Below are 12,464 nucleotides of genomic sequence, written 5' to 3'. Positions count from 1 at the left end.
AGGATCATCTTAAAACATGCAGAGTACTTGACAGAATTCAGAACTCTTTTGTAATAAAATCACACAGCAAACTAGGACCAGAAGGAAACTTTCTCAGTATGATAAAGGGCATCTACAGAAAACCCAGAGCTGACACCAGAATTAATAGTGAAAGATTGAATAGCTTCCTCTCCAAGATCAAGAAAGTGGAAAGGAAGTTTGTTCTCACCACTTCTATTCAATGTTGTACTGGAAGCTCTTATCCAGGAAATTGGGCAAGAAAGGAAATAAAAGACATCCAGACCGGAAAGGAAGAAACAAAACTATCTCTCTTTGCAAATGACACAATCTTGTATATAGAAAATCCTGAGACAGTCAGCATAAAATTATTAGAACAAGTAAACAATTTGAGTAAGGATGCAAGATAAAGGTAAATATATAAAACTTAACTGTCTCTCTATACAATGTCAATAAACAACCTGAACACAAAATTAAGAAAAGAATTCTATGTATAATAGCATCAAGAAGCATGAAATATCAATATTTGGAAATACATTTAATGGAAAAAAATTAAAAATATGCATTCTAGAAACTATGAAACATTGCTAAAAAAAAGTTGAGAAAATTAAATGAAAAAATCTCAAGTTTATAGATTAGAAGACTATTGATTTTTTTTGGAGAAAAACTATGGGCTATTTCTTTGATGACATATTTTTATGAGTGACACAAGGTAAAGACATTTTTAAACACTGTACTCAATAGTTTTATTGTTTCCCTTCCAGTTTTCGTTTTATTGAGATATGATTGACATACAGCTTTGTAGAATTTTAAGCATAATGATTTGACTTACATACATCATGACTTGTTTACACAATAAGTCAAGTGAATATCCATCATGTCACATATTAAACAAAATAAAAGAAAAGAAAACCATTTTTCTTTGTGGTGAAAACTCTAAGGATATACTCTTAACAACTTTCATATATAACATACAGCAGTGTTATAGTGTTACTTATATTTATCATGTACATTACATCTCTAATACTGATCCTTCTTATCAGCATTTATTCATCGGTGTGAAATTTTGTACCTTTTGACCACCTTCATCCAATTCTCCCTCCCTGTACCCTCCTCAAATCTGACCCATTTTTCTATGAGTATGTTTGTTTCTGAAGTATAATTGACGTTAGTTCCTGCTGCATAGCATGTTAGTTTCTGGGCTTCCCAGGTGGTTCTAGTGGTTAAGAGCCCACCTGACACTGCAGGAGAAGAGACACAAGGGTTCCATCCCTGGGTCGGGAAGATCCCCAGGAGGAGGGCATGGCAAACCACTCCAGTATTCTTGCCTGGAGAATCCCACAGACAGAGGAGCCTGGCAGGCTACAGTTCACTGGGTCGCAGAGCTGGATATGGCTGAAACCTTTTAGCACAGCATGGCATACAGTTTTTATGGACTTCCTGTAGCTCAGACAGTAAAGATTCTGCCTGCAATGCAGGAGACCTGGGTTCAATCCCTGGGTCGGGAAGATCCCCTGGAGAAGGAAATGGCAACCCACTCCGGTATTCTTGCCTGGAGAATCACATGGACAGAGTAGTCTGGTGGGCTACAGTCCATGGGGTCACAAAGAGTCAGACACAACTGAGTGACTAACACTACTACTACTGCTACTACTACCATGATCATCTGGGCTTCCCTGGTGGCTCAGCTGGAAAAGAATCCGCCTGCAATGCAGGAGACCTGGGTTCGATTGGTGGGTTGAGAGGATCCCCTGGAGGAGGGCATGACAACCCATTCTAGTATCCTTGCCTGGAAAAATCCCATGGACAGAGGAGACTGGGCTACAGTCCACGGGGTTGCAAAGAGTCAGCCACAACTGAGTGGCTCAGCACACACGTGATGATGGCTCTAGTTACCATCTGTCATCATATAAAGATATTATTGTTAACAATATTCCTCATGCTGTACATTTGATACCATTGACTCAATTATTTTGTAAGTAGAAGTTGGTACCTTTTAACTTTACCTGTTTCTCTTAACTCCCCTCCTTACCTTCCTGGTAAGGAAGGGATCTTGTATCTTGATCTCTGAATCTATAATTATTTCATCTTATTATGTTTGTTTATTTGTTGTATCTTAGATTCTCCATATAAGTGAAATCATACAGTATTTGTCTTCCTCTAACTTTTTCCACTTAGCATAATATCCTCTAGGTCCATCCATGTTGTTGAAAATGGCAAAATTTCATTCTTTTTTATGGTTAATATGCTACACACACACACACTCCCCCACACACACCCACCCCACATTTTCTTGTCCATTCAACTATTGTTGGGCACTTAGATTGCGTCCATATCTTGGCAAACTGTAAATAATGCTGTAATGAACTTAGGGGTATATATATCTTTCCCAATTAGTGTTTTTGTTTACTTCAGATAAATACCCGAAAGTGGAATTGCTGGATTGTATGGTAGTTTGATTTTGAATATTTTGAAGAACTTTCCTACAGTTTCCATAATAGCTGCATCTATTTATTTTTACACCAACAGTATACAAGGGTTCCCTTTTCTCCATATTCTCACCAACATTAGTTGTTTGTTGTCTTTTTGATAACAGCAATTCTGACATGTGTGAAGTGATATCTCTTTATTGATTTAATTTGCATTTCCCTGATGATTGAGCATCTTTTCATGTGCCTGTTGGGATGTCCTTAGAAAACTAATCAGATTTTCTGCCTGTTTTTAAATTTTTTTTATGTTGAGTTCTTTGTACATTTTGTAAGTTCTTTGTATATTTTGGATATAAATCCCTTATTGGCTATGTCATTTGCAAATGTCTTTTCCCATTCAGTAGGTAAACTTTTTTCCTTATTGATAGTTTCCTTTGCTGTAAAAATGCTTTTTAGTTTGATGTTGTCTCATTTGTTTAGTTTTGCTTTTATTTCCTTTGCCTGAGGAGACATTCAAAAAGTATTGCTGAGACCAATGTTGAAGTGCATACTGCCACTAGTTTCTTCTGGAAGTTTCATTGTTTCAGGTCTTACATTGGTCTTTATATGAGTTAAACTCATAACTCCATTATGAGTTTATTTTTGTACAAGGTGTGAGCAAGTAATCCAATTTAATTATTTTTCATGTGACTATCACTTTTCCCAACACCATTTATTGAAGAGGCTGCCTTTTCCCCAAAGTATATTATTAAGATGACAATACTTCCTAAATTGATCTACAGATTCAGTGTAATCCCTTTGCAAATACTAGATGGTTTTCTATAGCAATTACTAAATTAGTCCTAAAATTCAAAACAAAAAGGAAAATGGTCAAAACAATATTGAAAAGGAGAAATAAAGTTGGAGGACTCACACTTTCTAATTCCATAACTGACTACGATAAGAATAGATTTTAAAAGTCCTCACTGAAAGGAAAAAATATATATACGACTATGTGTGGTTGATAGATCTTAACTAAACTTACTATGGTAATCATTTCACAGTACATACATGTATCAAGTCATGATGTTGTACACTTAAACTTGTACAAGGCGTTCATGTGTGCTCAGTTGTATCTGACTCTGTGCAACCCCATGGACTGTAGCCTGCCAGGTTCCTCCGTCCATGGAGTTTTTCAAGCAAGAATACTGGGCAGTGTTATATGCCAATTATATCTCAATAAAACCAGGAGGGGAAAACTTACTACAAAGCTACAGTTATCAAGATAGTGTAGTCTGGAAATAAATAGAACAGAAGTGAGAGTCCAGAAGTAAACCCTTTAATTTTGAGTGAGTTAATTTCAACAAGAGTGCTAAGACAATTCAAGGGGGAAAGAATACCCCCATCTTTTCAACAAATAGTGTTGAGATAACTGGATGCCCACAAGCAAAAGATTGAAATTGGGCTCCTTCCTCACACCACACACGAAAACTAACTCAAATGAACCATAGACATAAATGTAAAAGCACATCTATAAAACTCCTAGAAGAAAAGATGGGAGTAAATCTTTGTAAATTTCCAAGTCTTATTATACACAAAATCAAAAGCACACAAGACAAAAGAAAAATGCATAAATCACACTGTATCAAAATTAAAAGCTTTTTTTTTTTGCTGCAAATGATACCATCAAGAAAGTGAAAACACAACCCATTTCCAAATCATATATTGGATAAACCACTTATATCCAGGACAAATGAAAAACTTTTATAGCGCAATGATTAAAACACAAATATTTCAATTAAAATAATAGGATCTAATTACACATTCCTCCAAAGAAGTTATGCAGTTGGCCAATAACACATGAAAAACCACTTAGTGTCATTAGCCATCAGGGAAACAGAAACCAAAACCTCAACAAGAAGCAGCTTCACAAAGCATCAGATCACAAATGAATGAAAGGATTTGAAGAAACTGAAACTTTCATTCACTGTTGCTAGAAATGTAAAACAGTACAGTCATTTTGTAAAACAATTTGTCAGTTTCTTTAAGATGTTAAGTATAGGATTAAGATGTTAACCATATGATCTAGCGATTTCACTCCTAGGAACCCACTCAGGAGAAATGAAAACTTACTTCCACATAAAAATTAGTATATGAATATTTCAGAAGTATTAGTCATAGCAGCCAAAAAATGAAACAATTCTAATGTACATCAACTGATGAATAAAGAAAATATGGTAGGTTGATACAATGCAATGTTTTTCTGAAATAAAAAGGAAGGAAGTATTGCTGCTAAGTCACTTCAGTCGTGTCCGACTCTGTGCGACTCCATAGATGGCAGCCCACCAGGCTCTCCTGTCCCTGGGATTCTCCAGGCAAGAACAGTGGAGTGGGTTGCCATTTCCTTCTCCAATGCATGAAAGTGAAAAGTGAAAGTGAAGTCGCTCAGTCGTGTCCGACTCCTAGCGACCCCATGGACTGCAGCTTACCAGGCTCCTCCGTCCATGGGATTTTCCAGGCAAGAGTACTGGAGTGGGGTGCCATCGCCTTCTCCGAGGAAGTATTGATGATCAATATAAATGAATCTTAAAAACCCTATGTTAAGTGAAAGAAGCTGGTTACAAAGAACCACATATTGCGTGACTCCATTTATTTGAAATAACCATCTTCTGACCCTCGGTGACTCCAGGCACTATAGCCCTCCATGCTTCTCTTTCTATGGCATTCTCCAGGCAAGAAAACTAGAGTGGATTGCCATGCCTTTTTCCAGGGGATGTTCCAGACCCAGGGATCAAACCCACGTGTCCTGTGTTACAGGCAGATTCTTCACCATCTGAGCCACCAGTGAAGCCCCTCATAGAGAGAAAGGATAGATCAGTGGTTGCCTATGGCTGGGGGAGGTGCAATAAAGGGAATTTAAGTTTCTTTGGGGGGTGGGTGACAAAAATGTCCTAAAATTAGATGTGGTGATATCTGTACATCTCTGTGAATATGCTAAAAACCTTTGAATTATACACTTTAGATGGGTGAATTGCATGATATATGAATTACATCTCGATACAGTTATTTAAAACTGAGCACATCATGCTGGTCCCCTTACTTGGGGAGAGCTCACCTTCCACACACTGGAGCCAATTCAGATGTCATCTCCCCATACCCAGGCTGAGATCTGGAGCCTTCTCAGGGTGCCCACACGTCCCACCTGCTGTCTGTTGACCCACCTCATGTTCTGGGGTCCATGGAGGGTTCCCGTGCCTGAATCACACTCAAGAATAGCAAGTCTTTCCTGAGCACCCCTTGCCCCTCCCACATGAAGCTCTTTACAAGGGTTCTCCCTAATGCCTAGGAGGCAGTGGGGAGTCTGTCCCCATTTTTATCAATTAGGAATCCCAAGTTTGGAAAAGTTACAGAACTTGCCCAAAGTCGCACAGCCACCAACACTGGTGTGTAGCCAAGATGCCCAGCCCGTGACCTCGCTGACCAGATTTGGACGCCCAAACTCGACCTGGGGGCATGACCTTGAACCACGAGCTCCTAGCAAGGATGTCAGTATAAGCCTCTTATCTTCATCTCCCCATAGGAGCTGGAAGGACTGCATTTGATGAATATTTAATAACTGATCCTTGAACAAATAAAGTCAAGATTTGATTCCTTTTAACTTCTCACTATTAAGACTGTATTACTTCTGGGCAGGGCCCCATCTAATCCCTTATGGAATTACAGATATAGCTTCTGTTATCAACAGAAGCTGGATGACTGGAGTGACTGGACAGATATATTCCTGATACAGTGCTGGAGACTTGGTACACTCAGCAAATGCCTTCTTTTCTCCCAATGCTGAAGGATGGAGGTGGGATCTACAAGGTGTAGGAGGGTCACAGCATGCCCAGAGGACACTGATGCAGAATGGAGAGGACATCATAGCCAGCCCTCGCCACCCCACTGTCCCCATTAGCACTGTGCTCAGTGTTAAACTCACGGGAAGTATCTAGTCTGGCCTCATTCACCAAAACATCCACCTTGCACAATCAAATATGGTTTGGGGTTAAACTGCCTTCACATGCACCATCTCAAAGAAAATCCACAACTGCCCAGCTCTTGTATGTAGGTGATAATAGGAACTGAGAAGGGCTCAGCCCTTGGAGATGACTGCCAGGTGGGGTCAGAGCTGAAGATCAAACCTGGGTCTCTTGGCCCCCAATCCAGATCTCCAACTCTTCATGCAGTGACCCCTCTCTGGATATATTTCCCATTACCAGACATGGATAATTAACAGAGAAATGGTCTGACTTTGCTTGTTTCCCCTTTATAACTCCACCCCTCAGTCCCAAGACCACCCTGGTGGCTCAGATGGTAAAGAATCTGCTTGCAATGCAGGGGACCCAGGTTCAATCCCTGGGCTGGGAAGATCCACTGGAGAAAGGAATGGCAACACACTCCAGTATTCTTGCTCAGAGAATGCCAAGGACAGAGGAGACTGGTGGGCTACAATCCATGAAATCACAAAGAGTTGGACATGACTGACTAACACTTTTATAGAAATATCAGGCTATTGTTATGAATTCTGTTTTAATTATTATGAATTAGAAATAGAAGAAAATATGCTTTGCATATTAATGTTTAAATTCTATAGGTCAAAATGTTTCCAAATAATAAAGTTTTTTATTCCATGGTGTTCTAGAAAGCAATGATTTATTTGTTCCTTCACTGAACCAAAATAGAGAACAAAGAGTGTGGGTTGGTTATTGTTCATCTGTGCAAATATAGATTAATATTTTATTTGGGAAAGAATGATTATATTTTTTCAAATCCATATTCTATGCATCAATAAATCCTCAAAAATAATAATGACTCTAAGATTACAAAAGGGCAAGTTTTTTCTGCTCCTCACTTTTAACGACAAGCATTTTTCTCCAGCTCTAAATCTCTTACATGTAAGTGACTGTGATCTACAGTGATGATTTTTTTAAAATATAGTGAAAATGAGTATACTACCTAAAGCAACCTATAGAGTCAATGCATTCCCTATCAAGCTACCAATGGCATTTTTCACAGAACTAGAACAAATAATTTCACAACTTGTATGGAAATACAAAAAACCTCAAATAGCCAAAACAATCTTGAGAAAGAAGAACAGACTGACTTCACACTATACTACAAAGCTACAGTTATCAGGACAGTATGGTACTGGCACAAAGACAGAAATATAAATCAATGGGACAAAATAGAAAGCCCAGAGATAAATACACACACCTATGTATACCTTATCTTTGACAAAGGAGGCAAAAATATACGATAGAGAAAAGACAAACTCTTTAACAAGTGGCGCTGGAAAAACTGGTCAACCACCTGTAAAAGAATGAAACTAGAACACTTTCTAACACCATACACAAAAATAAACTCAAAATGGATTAAAGATCTAAATATAAGAACAGAAACTATAAAACTCCTAGAAGAAAACATAGGCCAAACACTCTCTGACATAAATCACAGCAAGACCCTCTATGACTCACCTCCCAGAGTAATGGAAATAAAAGCAAAAATAAACAAATGGGACCTAATTAAATTTAAAATATTTTGCACAATGAAGGAAACTATACGCAAGGTGAAAAGACAGCCTTCAGAGTGGGAGAAAATAATAGCAAATGAAGCAACTGACAATCTCAGAGATATACAAACAGCCCCTGTAGTTCAATACCAGAAAAATAAATGACCCAATCAAAAAACGGGCCAAAGAACTAAACAGACATTTCTCCAAAGAAGACAAACACATGAAAAGATGCTCAACATCACTCATTTTCAGAGAAATGCAAATCAAAACCACAATGAGGTACCATCTAATGCCAGTCAGAATGGCTGCTATCAAAAAGTCTACAAGCAACAAATGCTGGAGAGTGTGTGGAGAAAAGGAAACCCTCTTACACTGTTGGTGGGAATGCAAACTAGTACAGCCACTATGAAGAACAGTGTGGAGATTCCTTAAAAAACTGGAAATAGAACTGCCTTACGACCCAGCAATCCCACTGCTGGGCATACACACCAAGGAAACCAGAATTGAAAGAGACATGTGGATCCCGATGTTCATCACAGCACTGTTTACAATAGCCAGGACATGGAAGCAAGCTAGATGTCCATTGGCAGATGAATGGATAACAAAGCTGTGGTACATATACACAATGGAATATTACTCAGCCATTAAAAAGAATACATTTGAATCAGTTCTAATGAGATGGATGAAACTGGAACCTATTATATAGAGTGGAGTAAGCCAGAAAGAAAAACACCAATACAGTATTCTAACACATATATATGGAATTTAGAAAGATGGTAACGATAACCCTATATGTGAGACAGCAAAAGAGACACAGATGTATAGAACAGTCTTTTGAACTCTGTGGGAGAAGGCAACGGTGGGATGATTTGAGAGAATAGTACTGAAACATGTATATTACCATATGTGAAACAGATCACCAGTCCAGGTTCAATGCATGAGACAGGGTGCTCAGGGTTGGTGCACTGGGATGACCCAAAGGGATGGGATGCAGAGGGAGGTGGGAGCGGGGTTCAGGATGGGGAACGCATGTACATCCATGGCTGATTCATGTCAATGTATGGCAAAACCACTACAATATTGTAAAGTAATTAGCCTCCAATTAAAATAACTAAATTTAAAAAATAAAAATTAAAAAAACACATGGAGCCCCTAGTGGCTCAGATGGTAAAGAGTCTGCCTGCATTACTGGAGACCCAGGTTTGATTTCTGGGTCGGGAAGACCCAGGAAGATCCTGTGTTGGGAAGATCCCCTGGAGAAGGCAATGGCAACCCACTCCAGTATTCTTACCTGGAAAATTCAACGGATGGAGGAGCCTAGCAGGCTACAGTCTATGGGATGGAAAAGTGTCCGTTACGACTAAGTGACTTCACTTTCACTTTTCACTTTTCATGGAATTTAGAAAGATGGCAATAATGACCTATTTGCAAGACAGCAAAAGAGACACAGATATAAAGAACAGACTTTTGGACTCTGTGGGAGAAGGTGAGGGTGGGATGATTTGAGAGAACAGCATTGAAACATCCATATTACCATATTTGAAATAGATCACCAGTCCAAGTTCAATGCATGAAACAGGGCAGTCAAAGCCGGTGGACTAGGACAAGCCAGAGGGTTGGGATGAGGAGAGAGGTGGGAGGGGGTTTGGGATGGGAGACACATGTACACCTGTGGCTGATTCATGTCAATGTATGGCAAAAACCACCACAATATTGTAAAGTAATTAGCTTCCAATTAAAATAAATTAATTAATTTAAAAAAAATTTAAAGAAAGGCAGAGTGCCACATGCAACACCTCATTTGTACATAATCTGGAGTCTTGGAAGCTTGACCATCCAATGTCCTCCTACAAATGGATCTCAAGAGCTCGTTTGGAGGTTCTACCAGGGAAGCACAGCCACTTGTATAACCTTGACCAGGGAACAGTCCTCCTCTATCTGGGAAGGTCGTCCTCTTGGATCAAGCACACAGCTTCAGGAGGGATGCACATGGAGTGGTGAGGCAGGAAGGTCAGTCCAGTCAACCCTGGCAATCATGGGATGACAGATGTCGCAGCCAGATCACCCATAGATCCAATACAATAGAGAGAATTCACATATCCCACATTCAACCCATTTAAATCATGCATTTCAGTAGCTTGTTATTCACAGAGTTGTGCAACCATCACAAAATCTAATTTTATAAGATGTTGGTCACCCCAGAAAGAAACCTCATGTCCATTTCTCCACTACCACTTCCCCTGGCCCCCCAGCCCCAGAGAAGTACCTTTCTACCCACCTGCTCTATGGATATGCCTATTCTGGACATTTCATATAAATGAAATCTTACAGTATAGTGTTATTTATGATTGGTTTCTTTCACTTAGCACAGCATTTTCAAGGTCTGTTCAAGCTGTAGTGTGTGTTATAAGTCATTCCTTTCTATGGCTGAATAATATTTCATTGTGTTAATGTTCCATATTTTATTTATCCAATCATCAGTTGATGGACATTATGAATAATGCTGCTATGAATATTCATGTACACATTTGTTTGTGTGGAGATTCTTTGCATTTCACTTTAATACCAAGGCATGGAATGGCTAGGTCATACGGTAACTCCATTTTAAAATTTTTGAGGCATTCCAACACTGTCCAAGGTGGTTGCACAATTTTACATTCCCATAAGCAATGGATGAGGGTCAGGGATGATTTTGGAAGCTTAATCTGTAAGCTCCTGTCTTACATGACATGTGCTCAGATCCAATGCTGTGTGACCTTGAGTGTGTTGGGTACCAAAAATGCTAGTGAACCTGTATCTTGTGAGAATATTATCTGTCTCTGAAGGCCTGTGTGTGGATCAAATCAGTTACAGGGCAGCAGCCCAGGGTAGATCTTCAGGCAGGGTTGGAGGTCTGCCATTGCTGGTCTTTAGTAGGAAAAACATAAGTAATAAAGACATATGAATTACAGAATGATTATCATTACCCTCTTGAGAATCCCTTGGACTGTAAGGAGATGAAACCAGTCAATGCTAAAGGAAATCAGCCCTGAATATTCATTGGAAGGACTGGTGCTGAAGCTGAAGCTCCAATATTCTGGCCTCCTGATGGGAAGAAGACACTGATGCTGGGAAAGATGGAAGTTAAATGGAGAAGGGGGAGGCAGAGGATGAGATAGCATCACCAACACAATGGACATGAGTTTGAGCAAACTCTAGGGGATGGTGATGGACAGGGAAGCCTGGTGTGTGGCAGTCCTCGGGGTCGCAAAGAGTCAGACACAACAGTGGCTGAACAGCAACAACATCATTATCCACCTTCAGGAGAGAATACAAGTAATTTAGGGCGGACAGGTCTCAGGCACAGGAGCCAGCTTTTGAATGAGGATGAACCTCTGCCTCTTCTCTGACCCAGGCACAGGCAGGAAACAGCAGGATTGTGCCCAGATATTAGCAGGGAAAGAGCATGGGGACTGTGCAAGGAGAAGACTTAAGCCAGCCAGTGGAGCGAAGTGGTCGTGTCCTGCCCACCCTTGAAATAACAGGTTCACCTGGATCCCTTTCCCCAACAGAAGAACAGATACAGAAGAACTCAAGCCTACAGCATCCTGGGTTCCATGAAAGACCAACATTACGTGAGAACGATGAGTACGAGTCCATTTCACTTCCTGTTCTGTCAGGAGAAAACTCATCCAGGAAACTCTCATACCAACTGCAAAGGTAAAACCAGAAAGTGGTTAAAACAGCGATGGGTGGTGGTCAGCCCTAATTTAAGCCGGGTGGGGCACAGACCTCGCTATATGGCCCCTGACAGACTACCCTAAGCTTTTTTCAGCAAAACACAGTTGAGCACGGCGATTACATTTAGGGGCTTCCCTGATGGCTCAGTGGTAAAGAATATGCCTGCAATGCAGGAGACCGTGGTTCGATCCCTGGGTCGGGGAGATCCCCTGGAGGAGGACATGGCAACCCACTCCAGTATTCTCGCCAGGAGAATTCCATGGACAGAGAGAGGAGCCTGGTGGGCTACAGTCTATGGGGTCGCAGAGTCGGACAGGACTGAGCAACTACTTGGCACAGCCCCGAATCCATCCATCACTAGGAACCAAAGCGAGGAGGAACTTGGCAGCAAGTGGAGACTCTGCTGAAAAGTTCTGAGAGAGGACAGTGTACTGGGGACCCGAGTGTTGAGGACATAAAAGGCCCGCTTAGTGAAAGTCAGACGAAGCTGCGGCTTTACTGGTGCAACCAGCTTGAAAATGCCACCGTTGTTTGCAGTTTATCACCTGCCAACACAAAAGAGGGTTCATCGCTGAAATCCTGCTTAGATGCTCAGGGGTCTGTTTGTGGATCCTTTTAATTAGCAGGGATCGAAAAGGAGCAACAGCGGCAGGGCACCAGCCGCTCACCTGGGTGAAGCTCCGCCCGCTAGCGCCGCTCCGGCTTTGCCCCCGGCGCTCCGCCGGGCTCCGCTCGCTCGCCACCCGCCCGGGGGCCGCCGCCCGCCCGCCGCCGCCGCTGCTGCCGAG

The sequence above is a fragment of the Bison bison genome, unplaced genomic scaffold, assembly GCF_000754665.1.
Source record: "Bison bison bison isolate TAMUID 2011002044 unplaced genomic scaffold, Bison_UMD1.0 scf7180017864037, whole genome shotgun sequence".
Lineage (NCBI taxonomy): Eukaryota > Metazoa > Chordata > Mammalia > Artiodactyla > Bovidae > Bison > Bison bison.
This window is presented reverse-complemented; position numbering follows the sequence as displayed.